Source organism: Trachypithecus francoisi, unplaced genomic scaffold (genome assembly GCF_009764315.1).
Source record: "Trachypithecus francoisi isolate TF-2019V2 unplaced genomic scaffold, Tfra_2.0 Lachesis_group16, whole genome shotgun sequence".
Classification (NCBI taxonomy): Eukaryota; Metazoa; Chordata; class Mammalia; order Primates; family Cercopithecidae; genus Trachypithecus; species Trachypithecus francoisi.
The window spans coordinates 69,942,683-69,957,721 of NW_022681461.1; the positions used below are offsets into that span (position 1 = coordinate 69,942,683).

General features: G+C 38.0%; 1 long non-coding RNA gene across 1 annotated transcript; it reads right to left on the minus strand.

The window, feature by feature from the left end:
* Positions 1-3,082: 3,082 nt before the first annotated feature.
* LOC117099378 lies at positions 3,083-13,680 on the minus strand. The gene is made up of 3 exons (XR_004443790.1): positions 13,576-13,680; positions 3,890-3,962; positions 3,083-3,308 (listed from the first exon to the last, which is right to left on the minus strand). It is a non-coding gene; the product is annotated as an uncharacterized LOC117099378 (long non-coding RNA).
* Positions 13,681-15,039: the final 1,359 nt, after the last annotated feature.

A 15,039-nucleotide genomic window follows, 5' to 3' on the forward strand; every position in this document is an offset into this window, starting at 1 on the left:
TGATGGAACATTTACTGAGCACTTACAGCGTACTAGGCACTTGATTAAGCACTGTACATATGGTATTGCAATTAGCAGTTATGAGTTATGACCATAATAGTCTTAGAGGAATTCTTCTATGGGGAATGAATGATTGCTATAATCGCCATTTTAGAAACAAAGAAACTCAGACTCCGACAGATTGGAAAATCAACCAGTGTCACAAAGTTAGTGAGTAGCAGAGCCAGGTTTTGGACACAGATCAGTGTGATTGAAAGCCTATATTCTTTTTTAAAATTTTTTATTTTACTTTACCTTCTGGGATACATGTGCAGAACATGTAGGTTTGTTACATAGGTATACGTATAGCATGGTGGTTTGCTGCAGCTATCAACCTGTCATCTGGGTATTAAGCCCCGCATACATTAGATATTTGTCCTAATTCGAAGCCTATATTCTTAACCAGGATGCATGGAGATTGAGAGAGAGCAAATTGCTCAAGGTCACATAGTGAGCAAGAGTTTCACAGGGGCTGGAGCCATCTTTTTCTCTTATGTCACGTATTTTGTCTGAGCAGGCTGGTTAAATTCTGATGACGTCTTACTATAGGACCCAGACTATAGATACGTACCAGCTGTTATAGAGAACATGCAAAACGGCACTATTTACTGGGTAGACATCAGTAAGTCCTCTACTTCCTTTTAGTCTCCAGCCAACAAACAGCTTACTGCAGTGACTTTACTACTGAAGATGGAAAGCTGTTAAAAGAAGAAACTGGGCTTACATAGGGAGTACCAGAACACAAGAAGTGATATTTTCTTATTATAATCTGGGGACAATCAAAGGATTTAGGAGCTCTAAATTATATTAGTAAACAAGAATGTTCGCAGAATATTGGCATTTTTTATGCTCCTGGCAAACTACTGAGATACTAAAAATGCATGTTGGAGTTCATAAACTTTCATAATTGCACATGGACACCAAGTTTCTATCTCAATGGAGAAGAAGATTGTTTGAGAGCTATGGCTTGAGAGATTCTGGGAAAATCTTCTTTCAAGTATCTGCCATTGTCAAGCAACACAGAGGTGCACTGATAAAGGAAATTTAAGGATTATAACACTTTAGGGGTGACATTATCTAGGATCTAGTTTTACCTATGACTGTCCTTCATGCCTCCTCTTGAGGGCTTCAGTTTTAAACTCCTTTTTAGGGGAGTCCCATTATTTGCTGGGTAGTGCTACCTGGCAGAACCAAGTTTCTTCATGGTCAGGGTCTGTTAAACAGTAACTTTAGTTCTGTCCTAACAGCATCCCCTTGTTCCATAAAAATGATACCTCATATATTGGAGGACAGCTCTTTATTCCACTATCTTTCTTTATCTTTATCAAAGCCTTTCTCTACCAGGTTTTGGAATGAAGAGCTGTAGTCACCAATATGATAAGAATGCAGATAAAACCAGTCTTTATTCATTGACCACATCAGACAAAGTTCTAGGTGGCTTGTATGGCTGGTATTTTATTTAATCCTAACTAGGACACAGAAACAGAAGTGATAATTATTTCTATATTATAGATGAGGGTAGTAGATCTCAGCCAGGTGTTAAAATTTTACCTGGTTACTCAATGAGTTAATGATGGTTCTAGAATTTGAATTCAAATGGGTCTCATTCCAGAGATTAAGCTTTTTCTGATATACCAAGCAGTGTCTCAAGTTTTACCCTCTTGGGCTTTTTAAAAAGATGTTCATTTCTTCCTTCACACACATCGCTTCTAAATAGTTATATATATAGAAAAGGAAGTTTGGTTATGGAGAAATGTGTTTATATCATGCTTATTTTGAGTCATTTTCTAGGAAAACTCGTAATTAGATGAAAAACTAATGAGTAAACTTTTAAGAACATTATTTTGTGATGAAGTTAAAAAACATAAAAATAATATGGCCAGGTCGGGTTAAAACTATCCCCTTTAGTTCTTTGTGAATGGGAGTAGAGCTTAGACAGTTTTTTGAAGGTCTGTGAGCCCATGATGGGGATTTGATTCCAAGTGTTCTAGGAGATTGACATGATCTGACTTGCCTTTTTTATATATTTCTCATTCCATTAAGTGGACAGCAAACTAAAGGACCCATGTAGAGGCAGGGAAACAAGTAACGAGGCTGGTGAGGCTATGTTGGTGATAGGGGGAGTGAAACAGAGCAAGGGACTGGAGTGATGAACTGGGGGAAGTGAAACTGGGTGATGGACTAGAGTGATGGACAAAGGAGAAATGGACAAAAGAAAGGCTCACTAGGGGAGGTGGACTAGGGAAAATAGTCTGGGGGAGGTAGACCGGGGAAAATGAAACAGGGTGAGGGACTAGAGTGATGAATGAAGTGGAAATGGACTAAAGAAAAGTAGGCTGGGAGAGATGGGCTGGGATGATAGATTTGGGTGATAGACGATGGTGAAAGTGACTAAAGAAAGTGGACCAGAAAGAGGTGGACTAGGAGATGGTGGACTAGGGAGAGGAGTGGACTAGAAGGAGTGGATGAGGGTAATGAATGTGGGTGATGGAGTAAGGGGAGATGCGGTGGTGTAGTGGCAGGGAAATAATGAGTGGTACTGGGATTTGGGATACACTTTTTATTATTTATTTTTAAAAATTATTTTATTTTATTTATTTATTTTTTTTGAGACAGAGTCTCGCTCTGTCACCCAGGCTGGAGTGCAGTGGTGAGATCTCGGCTCACTGCAAGCTCCGCCTCCCAGGTGCACGCCATTCTTCTGCCTCAGCCTCCTGAGTAGGCAGTAGTCTCAGCCTCAGACTACAGGTGCCCGCCACCACGCCCGCTAATTTTTTGTATTTTTGGTTGAGACAGGGTTTCACCATGTTAGCCATGATGGTCTCGATCTTCTGACCTCGTGATCCACCTGCTTCGGCCTCCCAAAGTGTTGGGATTACAGGCGTGAGCCACTGTGCCCAGCCTGGGATACACTTTTTAAATGAAGGTGGCAAAAATTGCCAAATGATTGGCTGTGGGCTTGTGTGGCACTGATTCCACTTCTAAAAATTTATTCTAAGTTGATAATCATGAATCTCCTTCAAGACATAGGAATGTTTATGGCTTAAAATAGCACAATGTTAGAAATGTTTTAATTAAAAAATTAGAAGCTAGTTAAGTATGTTGTGGAAAATGAATGATACAATCCAAAATTGAGCAGATGTCTTGTCTGGATAGTGAGTTTTTCTGCACCTTCCTTCCTTCCTTCCTTCCTTCCTTCCTTCCTTCCTTCCTTCCTTCCTTCTTCTTCTTTCTCTCTCTCTTTCTTTTGATCATTCCTTTTTGTTGATCTGAAATTTTAAAAATGTTTAAAATGAGACTGTTTTATTCTGTTAAAAAAATCAGTTATGTTTGAAAAGTAAACCTATCCTTATTTGACTGCACTTCTGCACAGCAGGATCAACCAATTTTCCATTTAAAATGTTATCCCCAAAACACAGTTCAGTTGGCCATCGTGTGTAGGACTTCACAAATACTCCTGATATACTATGTAGTAATATGAGCCCAAACTGTGGCTAACACTGGGATTCATACATGTTTGAAAACTGTCTGGGTGCCTGTTTATTTATATGCGTAGTTTTGCACTGGTTGGAGGTGATGGAATGGAGAAGGTTTTACAGAAGGAGGAAAGTGGAATGGTGAGAACAACCGCATGCCTATGATATGTCTGGCATGACCCAGAGACTGAGGTTATAGGTAATTACACAAGGTCTCTGTGGGGTACAGAAGTACAAAGATGGCATCTTTGGTATTCAGGAAGAGAAACATGGCACTGAATGGATGCAAATAAACTCCTGCTCACTGTTGGGGAGCATGTAGTCAAACTTTGGCATTTTGAGGGTGCCTGGAAATGCAGAACATCTAGAAATACCATTTCTGGGAGCATCCTGACAAGGTAGTGTCTTTGGAAGTCCTGAGGTTTCCCCTCCAAATGGATTCATGATCTAACATGAAAGAGGGCGAAATGGGGAAGTAAATGTAAATGTAAAACATAGTGAATATCATAAAGTACCTGGAGTGAATGGGCTTCATGTGAACCTATGTATGGCATCTATAGTCTTCAAAGAGTTAACAAATTGAGGTTTGGAGTTAAAATCCTTTGTTATGCAAAGGAAAATATAGATTATCACCTTTAATGTAACCTTATTTATATACAAAGGGTAGTATAACGTGGTGGGGTTGAGGCTACAATAGAATATAGAGTCTTAGTTCTGAAATCCTAGAGATGAGAAGACACTGGAAGTTCTTCAGTCAATTCCAGTCACCCAAATAGATGGTTCTTAGTTTTTGAATGGCTCCTTTAATGTTACCTACTAAATCCCTTTTTGGTGTATCAGATAGCCTAATTTCTCTCTTCTCCCAATAAAGTTTCTTGAAACATGGACAGGGAGGGGTTGTCATGGCTGAGAAGATGAGTTGGGGCTCAAACCCAATCCGTGCTGTATTCACCAACCTATGTGCACAGGCTTGGTGAAATGATGGCTTTATTATTATTATTATTATTATCTGAGGAAGAAATGTAAACAACTAATATTCAACAAAAGGTGCCTTTCTCTTTTTTTAAAAAATTATTCATTCAAAATCATCACACATGCTCAAGGGCAATGTAGAACATGGGCCAGATCTGTTAACTCTGGCCACAATAAAGGCTCATGATGTTCAGTGGGAATTCCCACAATTCTATACTCCCTAGACTGAAAGGACCCATGTGCAGAAAACAAACTGAAATTATCAGCAAGCTCTCTCAACCAGGACCTATGCTACACATGCTTTGTTTAGCATCTCATTCAATCCATACAACATCCCTCAAGAGCAAATTCTATTCTACTTTTATAACTTAGAACGCTGGAACTCATAAAACTGGAGTTCTTATACCTAGAAGGCAACAGAATCAGATCACCAACTTGTATTCATTCCATAAGACTTCTTGAATTTGCTACCGATAGTTCTTTCAGTCTTTATAATCATTGGCTTCTTCTGTTGGATTTTTATTTGATTACTTCACTGGGGTCCAATCTCTGTTTACTGATTCTTCGTCAATTAAGTAGAATGTTACCACTCATTTCTGTCTGATTTGGATACACAATATGCTGCCAAACATTTTCAGCTCTAACAGTACTAGAAAAGATGTTATCTCTGAATCACAGCCATCTTTCTCACTGTATTGAATTCATCCTTGTGGCATCTGGCTCTGGCTCCAGCTTTAAGTTTTTAACTCTTCGCTCAATCTCTTCACATATTCTTTTTTTTGTGACAGAGTCTCACTTTTTCGCCCAGACTGAAGTTCAGTGATATGATCTCAGCTCACTGCAACCTCCACCTCCTGGGTTTAAGTGATTCTTCTGTCTCAGCCTCCAGAGTAGCTGGGATCACAGGCACTCGCCACCACGCTTGAGTAATTTTTGTATTTTTAGTAGAGACAGCAAGGCTTCACCATGTTGGCCAGGCTGGTCTTGAACTCCTGACCTCAGGTGATCTGCCCACCTTAGCCTCCCAAATTGCTGGGATTACGGGCATAAGCCACCGCGGCCAGCCTCTTCACATATTCTAAGACATTTTATCAATTGCCCAACATAATTTTTTTTAAAAAAACCATTTTATTTAATAATTCTATTTTTTAGAACACTCTCTTTTATTCCCTCTATTAGGACATGGCCTTAGATCGAACCAATATTAATTTACAGTCTCATTTCTCTCCAGAAGTGGAATCCTAAAAGCATTTTTATTCTACATCTCTTTGGCAGACATTCACACAAACCATTCTACATGACTACATAGAAATTTTGCTTGTTTCTCTCTCTACAGCTGGTCTCCAATTGTTTCATGTGCATTTGTTTTCTTCCCCTGACTTGACTATAAACTCCTTGATAGCAATATTGTGTACATAGAAGTTATGTCATACATGTGAGTTAGTTGATCTAATTATTTATTTACTCAATGCTCCTAGCTCATGCTTTGCCCTCCCTCTTCCTGGTCACCTGGTTAAATAGGCTGTTGATAAATACTTACTGAATGAAATAATGAAACAGCACCAACTAAATATAAGGTGCTATTGTAATAATTGGCTGGGTCAGTCAGATACTTGGATACCATGTGGAATTCTGTGGTAGCATTGGAATCCCACTGGATATATGGAGGTCTGGCAGAAAGCAAACTGTGGTTGAATTTGGGCACAGGAGGGTGAGGGTGGAAGTGGGAAAAATTGAGCAGGAGTCATTATGTCTGGGGATGAAATGGAAGGTCTGAACAGGAAAAATAGCAGCTGAATAGCAGACTGGCTGTTAGGATTGAAAAATCAGGTGTGAAAATCAACTACAATACTAACAATAATGATAATATTAATGAAGTTACAATATTAAAAGTAGACTGTCCCATGCTTTGTTATTAATTTAACATTTTCTGAGTATTTTCTTGCCAAGAAATACCAATTTCTTAGTATTTTCTGAGATTTACAAATCTTCATTGCAGATATGAAACCTAAAATTCATTTTGGAAAAGAACAAAATGGATCATAAAGTAGATGAAATTCTAATTAATGACATTCATACTGGAGAATTGGGTGAAACACAGTGATGCTTTCCAACTTAGTTTTAAGTATATCACAAATAAGATGGGTTGATGGAGAGAGATGGGGAAGATCTAGAGAGAGATATGTGATAAGACATATTAATAGTAAAATGTTAGTTATAGAATCTGAGTGGTAGGTATATGTATGTTTACTATAAAAATACTTAAACTATATCATTTATTTGAAAATTTGTATAATAAAATCCTGAGAAAAAGTAAAGAGAAATTGATTCAGACCTCTTAAAAATAACCATATTGGAGCCTACAATGATCAGATGAAAATACTAGTTTTTGGGTAAAAATTTCCAGCATAGTAATAAATCTTCATATTTGTGCAAGGTTTTATTGTCCACCAAGTACAAAGTGTGATGATTGAGGGAAAAGACTCTGGAGCCAGACTAGCTGATTTCTGATTGCTATCTATGAATAAATCATTTAACTTCTTGGTCTCTTAATTCCTTTGTTAGTCAAATCTGAGTAATAATTCTCCTAGAGTAGTTGTGAAGAGTAAATAAATCAGTAAACGTAAAATGCTTAGAAAGTGCTAAGAAGCAAATAAGCTCTATATTAATGCCATCTATTATAATTGTAATAATAATAATTATGCCTTCCCATTGGTTCTTAGGGCAGAAATGGTTACTCTGCTTTTCAGCTGAAGTAACTGAGGTCTAGAGAAATATCTCTTGCCCGAAACCATATGAATTCGTTTTAGGTGATGCTGGGTCTAAAGTCAAGTCTTCTTTGCCTCTTTCAAAATACGCTTCTCCTTGTATTCCAACTCTCATTGCAATGTCCAACCAAATTGAGGGCAAAGAAATGCTAAGTGCCTGGCTGGGTTCCTGGCACATGGTAGGCACTTAAAAAGTAGGTGAATGATAAAAGTGCATTTATAGCACTTACTGTGTCTGTTACCCTGCTAAGCACTATACATTATCTCAAAGAATCCTTGTAAAAGCTCTAAGAGTTTAGTTTTACTGCCCTGACTTTCCAGATGAGAGCAGAGGCTTTAGAAAGGGTATGTTGCCCAAGATCCCACAGCTAGCAAGTCTGAACCACAGGTCCATCTGGTTCCAAAGCCCATGCATTTTTAACAACCCTGCAACACTTTCATGAATGAAGGGAGACTGCTTCAAAGCTTAGCCGAATGGTAGAAATTAAGGGACATGAGCCATTTTACCCTTAATCCACAGTGCTTTCCCTGAGTCCTTCTCATCACAGATACATTGTATTACTAGCAAATGTGAATGTTTTGATGAATTAGGCAAAACACTCCAACTGCCTGTACATTGCAACATCTTCCCTTCAAAGGCCAGGGAATGTAGACTGTACGTTCTTTGTCCAGCATGTCTGAATGCGTCAACGCTGTCTGGGAGGCACAGAGGTGGATGCTTTCCTAGCAGGGGGAGGCCCCTCCTGAATGTCCAGCTCCTGTATTTGTAACATTGCCATGTGCAGCCACTGGGCCAAGGAATGAAGGGGCCTATGGTCCCAACCTCCTCAGATTACGCAAGCCAAGAAAAATGTGCAAATCGCATGAGAAAAGCAGGCAGTCCCCAAACATCTTTATTTGTTCATTTCTGTCCCCTGATGCTTTGATTGCAGCCTTGCACTTAGAAATTTCAAGATAAGTATCAGCAGCTGGACACTGGGTAAATGAGAGGCACAGACTCCGTGTAAATACTGAAGTTTCGAAAGCACAAACTTATGTCCAACAGCTTGGAGCACAAGACCCAGTGGAAAGGGGGGGAGTGGCGTTCTGGCTTTGGCAGAGTCAACCTTCTGAGAAACTCATGGACATGTCTGTACATGCCTGAACTTGTCTGACAAAGCCAAGCAGAGATTTCAGGATCTGCCAGATTCAGACACAAGCGGCCTGCTTGCTCGGAACCAAAATGGAACAGTCAGAGGAAGTTCAGGATTAGAAAGGAGAAACAAAAGATTACAGTCTGAAATCTGTTAACAGCAGAGGTTACATGGTGAATGACCATGCTGATGACAATAAACCGAGCTGTCATCTATCAAATGACTATCACTGGCAAGATCCCATATTAGGCTTTTTGTGTCCATTTACAGAGTTAATTCTCCTAACAATCCTCAAGTTCTGATGGACTTTACCAGATTTTACAAGTTAAAAAAAAAAGAATAAAAAAGGAAAGAAAGAAAGTGAGATGGAATGATAAAACCACTATCTCAAAGTCAGGAACTAGCCAGTAAGAGGAAACAAGTTTGCAACACATGCTTGTCAGAGCCAAGGAACAATTTGTATCTTAAACTGCCCTCATAATCAATGAACATGAATTTAGACAAATGATAATTCCAGAACCCAAATCTGCCTCCCAGCAGTTAGAATAAATAATAACCATTGTGTGCCATTTTACAGTTCTCAAAGGGGTTATGTAATCTACATATACTGGATGTAGAAAAGAGAAAAGTGTCCAATCGGGTTTTGCTCCTAGGACAATAACAGTTCATATACTAGTTGGAAATTTTAGCTAGTAAACACACCATTTTTTTTCTTCCTGACAGAAGGGGGATTTTGTCTGAGAAGAGAAAAAAAATGAGAGAGAGACAGCAACTCTCTATTCAGAGACAAAATTAATGGGTAAGGCTGATCTTTTGGCATAATATGAGCTGTGAGGAGAGAGTTTGCTGATGAGATCTGTCAAGAACATAACAAGAAGATAGACTGGAAGAGTCTGGACCACACTGGGTGTGACAGCAGCCTCATCAGCTCAGCTAAGAGTAGATATATTAGTGAGAAAAATTAGAATAATGAGTAAAGCAAGATAACTAATGCTGTAGTTATGCTCTGAAGCTTATTTTGTTATTTAGGATTTTTGGTTGCAAGTAACAGAATCCAACTCAAGGCAGCATAAGCAAAAATATGTGAGATCTAATATAAGCACATGGAGATTTATCTCGGGACTGCACATACTAAAGATAAAGTAAAATATGAAAATGAAAATTCAAGGTGGCCAGCAGAGTATAAAAACATGATCCTGGAGAGCATGACAGAATCCAAATCTTGAAGTTCTTTGTAGATTTCATTAAAGCACTTTAATTCCTTTCTAAATGTAGCAAGTGGCCAAGAAATGGGAAGCAATGTTATCAAAATGCAGGAAAATGGGATTATCAGATACAATACCACTTGAGCTGCTCTACGGGATAGAGAAAGGAAGTATGAAGGGTTGCAGTTGGTTGATTTTTTTGACTATGTATATAGTAGTGCTGTTAATTGTGATAAGGAACATCAAAATGCAGATATGGGGTTGGAGGAAAACGTTAATGATGCATTTAGTTTTGAACAGATTGGATTTAAGATGCCTATGAGTCTTTCAAGAGTTATCTACAAACACTTAGATAAAAGAGTGTGGAGTTCAGGAGAAGCACATGTGCTGGAGTTACAAATGAGAAATCACCATCACAAAGATGCTAGCAGAAGCCATAGTAGAGAATCAGGATATCCAAGGACTTGATTAAAGGTGAGAGAGTAGGGGACAGCATCGAACATAGAACTATAACTACAACAACAAAAACCAGTTATGGGCCATATGCATTAAGAAGAAAAGCCTTTAAACCTCCCAAGAGTAGCTAGAGAGATAGAGATAATTAGGAGAAGGAACACTTTCTGAAAACTGGAGTAAAGACTTCTGAAAATTTACTTCATAACAGCAAAAAGAACACTAAAAAAATTGACAAAATAAACTTTTACAGAGCTGTAAAACTTAATCAAAAGCTTGTAACAATCTGAAGAATGTTTATTAAAGAAAAATAGCTGAATTTCTGTAAGAATAGCAAAGAGCTTTGTAGCACTTTAACACACACTATTCCTATTTCTGTTTTCCTGCACAGTAGCAGTGAAAACCAATAGCCTCACAAGCATGGTAATTGTGAAAACCAGCAGTCTTACAGCTACTGGGGGGGGGGGGATAGAAAGTGTTTAGAGATCTCCCAAAAGTCCATTTCCAGAGAACTATCACTATTTGACCTGCCTGACAACTCCCTGGAAAGCCCCATTCATTCAGACTGGCTTTCTTTTAACTGACTCAGAGCTCATTCACTGGGGAAATGCTGTATCCCCAGGGTGTTTGTGAAAAATGAACAGTGTCCTTCATTTAAACTGAAGCTGCCTGAGATAGTGATACCAGCTGTATCAATTAGGGCAAATAAGAGGCTAAGAATCTTAAAGGAAAAAACTGAAAAATGAAACATTTACCGGGGGCTTTAAAAGACTCCAACATATTCAAGGGCATCTGCAAAACGATGCACATATGCAGGGCTGTGAGAATGCCCAGGAAAGAGTTGAAAAGATCCTAATATCTTGTGCTGGCTGACACTGAGGATCTGCATAAGCAGGAACTGAAAGCTAAGGCAGAGTTGAAAACTGGCAAAATGTTGAAACGGTGCCCCAACACATCCACTCAGAGATCCATGGTGAAGTGTGAGAGACCTATGGATTCAAGTCATTCATAGAAATTTTTATCTAATCATTCGCTGACCACTAAACTGACTCAGCAGAGACTTCAGCGGCCACACACAACACAATGCAGACTTTAAATAATAAGTTGAGGAAAGTCACCAAACAAACTTTAAACAGCAGGAACAACAAACGCCAACAAGAGAAAACCCTGGGAAGGGAGGAATCTTATTTCCAGAGTTGCCACATTAGATTATGAAAAACATCCAGTTTTCAACACGAAGCTGTGAAACACACTAAGAAACAGGAAGGTATGGCCCAAACACATAATTATAAACTAAATAATATCATACATGGATTAAAAGAGTTTCCTATATTAAAGAAATAAAATAAAAACACAGAAAGATTCTTCATTGAGAATATATTCAGGTAACTTATTATAATTATTAGTTTAAATTCTGCTGTACCAAAGTTTACTAATTAATTTTTAAAAAATACATAGTCCACGAGGCTTAGAAATGCAAGACATGTACACTGAAACTACAAGACATTGCTGAAGGAAATTAAAGAAGACCTGAATAAATTGAAATTTAACCACATTTATAGATTGAAAAATTTAATATTGTTAAGATAGCAGTACTTCCCAAATTGAACTATAAAATCAGTGTAGTCCCTATCACAATACTAGTGCTTCTTTTTGCAGAAATTGACAAACTGATTTTAAAACTTACAGGAAAATGCAAGCGACCTAGAAGGACCAAAATGATTTTTAAAAAGAAAAATAAAGTTAAAAATTCACACTTTTTAATTTCATAACTTACAACAAAAGTATGGTGTTTAAGAAAATGTTGTACTCACATAAAGATAGGCTATAAACTAATGCAGTGGAAATGAAAATTCAGAAATAAATCCTTACAATATAGTTAATTGATTTTTGACAAGGTTGCCTAGACAAATCGATATGAAAAGAATAGTCTTTTCAACAAGTGGTGCTGAAACAACTGGCTATCTACCTGGAAAAAAATGAAGGTGGACCCTTCCTCACACTGTACAGAAAAGCTAACATAAAATGGATCATAGACCTAAATATCAGAAATTAAAGTATGAAACTCTTATAAATAAATATAGTAGTATATATTGATGACTTTGAGTTAGGTAAAAGTTTCTTAGATACGATACTGGAAGCAAAAGTGAAGACAGAGTAAGTATGTAAAGTGGATAAGATCAAATTTAAAAAGTTTTTACCTCAAAGGTAACCACCAAGAAAGTGAAAAAGGCAACCCAGATAATGAGAGAAAGTGTTTGCAAACCATATATTTCATAGGAGACTTGTATCCAGAATATACAAGGAATGATCACAACTCAACAATAAAGATAAACAATGCAATTAAAAAATGGGCATGTATCTGAGTAGACATTCCTCTTCAAACAAAGATATATAAATGGCCAATAAACCCATGAAAAGATGTTCAACATAATACTACATGAGGAAAATTCGAAACAGAACTACAGTGAGACACTACTTCATACTGACTAGGATGGCTAAAATTTAAAAAGTAACAAGTTTGACAAGGATGAAAATGGTGGAGAAAATGATACCCTCATATATTGCTGGCAGAAATGTTAAATGGTACACCTCCTTTGGAAATAAACTTGACAGTTCTTCAAAATGTTAAACACAGAGTTACCATATGACCTAGCAATTTCAGTTTTAGGTATATAAGAAAAATAAAAATGCACTTTCTTTCTTTTTATTATTATACTTTAAGTTCTAGGGTACATGTGCACAACATGCAAGTTTGTTACATATGTATACATGTGCCATGTTGGTGTGCTGCACCCATTAACTCATCATTTACATTAGGTAAATCTCCTAATGCTATCCCTCCCCCCACCCCCTCCCCACAATAGGACCCGGTGTGTGATGCTCCCCTTCCTGTGTCCAAGTGATCTCATTGTTCAATTCTCACCTATGAGTGAGAACATGCGGTATTTGGTTTTCTGTTCTTGTGACAGTTTGCTGAGAATGATGGTTTCCAGTTGCATCCATGTCCCTATAAAGGACATGAACTCATCCCTTCTTATGGCTGCATAGTATTCCATGGTGTGTATGTGCCACATTTTCTTAATCCAGTCTGTCACTGATGGACATTTGGATTGATTCCAAGTCTTTGCTATTATGAATAGTGCCGTAATAAACATACGTGTGCATGTGTCTTTATAGCAGCATGACTTATAATCCTTTGGGTATATCCCCAGTAATGGGATGGCTGGGTCAAATGGTATTTCTAGTTCTAGATAAAAATGCACTTTCATACAAAAACTTGTACACACATTTCCATAACAGCATTATTCATAGTAACAAGTTAGAAGCAACCCAATTGTTCATCAACAGGTGAATGAATAAACAAAATGTAATATATATATATATATACACACATGCAATGGAATATTATTCAGCCATTTAAAAATGACATGCTGATACATGCTACAACATGAATAAATCTTGAAAATATTATGCTAAGTGAAATAAGCCAGTCACAAAAGACCACATTTTAAATGACTTCACTTACATAAAATGTCCTGAGTAGTCAAATCCATAGAGACGGAAAGTAGATTAGTGGTCGCCAGGGAATGGGTGGAAGAAGAGAACTGGGAGTGACTGCTATAGGGTATGGAGTTTCTTTGAAGTGATGTAAATGTTCTGGAATTAGATAGTGGTTAAGCTTGCACAACTCTGTGAATATACTACAAATCGCTCAATTGTACACTTCAAAAAAGGTGAATTTTAAGGCATGTGATAGAGCTGTTATAGGGGAAAAAAAAGAGGAATCCAGAAGACATGATGACAGCAGTGTCATATGCTGCAAATAAGCCCATTTGATAAGAAATGAGCAACGTTTGGTGGATATAGCAACAGTGAGGTTTTTGATAAACTTGGCTGAAGATAGTGGGGAGGTGGGGCAAAACAAGTTCGATTCATTCACCAAATATTTATGAATTACATATTGCACAATGGCATGTGCCATTGGGATGAGATATGAATGAAGGGAAGAAAGCCAGACGATAATGGGTTGATTTGAAAATAGGGGATGAGAAATGAGAGACTAGGAGTATGCACAATTCTTATAGAAGTTAGGTTCCAAAGGGCTGAAAACAAAAATGTTAGTAACTGGAAGAGGACACATACTCAGCTTGTTTTGTGGTTTGTTATCTGGGAGAAACTTCAGTATTTTTACATGGGTGAACATATTCTCTGTGTAGTGCTGATAGAAAGGATTCATGGGAGAAACAGGGATGGGGTTAATGACACACAATGGCATGGGGATAGCTCAAAGGGACAAGTTCTGGAGAAGTTCACCAGAGCACAGATAGAGGGACTGTCCTTAGACAGCAAGGGACACAACCATATATTGGGTTGGGAGGAAGAGAGGAAAATGGATGGGAACGAAGCTGAACTTGAAGACTTGTGGGAGAAAACTGAATAAATTTCCTGTCCTGGATTCTATTACTAATAAAGGGAGGTTTTACCTGTGGAGAGCCAAGAATTGGTAGAGCTTCCAGACCCGCTTGGGGTCAGTGAAATAGTGGCCATGGAGGAAGCTTGAGAGGAGAGTGTAGGAGAAACGTGAATGATTGCTCTTTGTTGAACAGACAAATCCACAGAGTGTTGAGAGCTCAAGTAAGGTTTGAGACTCTCAATTTGTTGTAGCCCCAATTCACAGGGTTGGACATTTTTAAAAATTCTCCCAGTTTTCAGCAGCAGTGTTCAGATTGTAACATTAATAAAGCAAATCAGTGAATGCTGCATAGTAGAGGAAGTAAAAATACTCTATTGATAAAGGAATTCTTTAAAGTGGGCACCCAGGATCTAAGCTGTGGGAAGAAAGGGAAGTCTGGGCATGACTGGTAGGGAGAAATTAGAGGTGTCAAATGATTGAAGGTATTTTTTTCTCTTCTCTCTAATCTGTTTTGGATATCCCTTCCTCCTTTCCATCATCTTTCTTCTTCTATTTCTTCTCCTTTTTTAAGAAGCT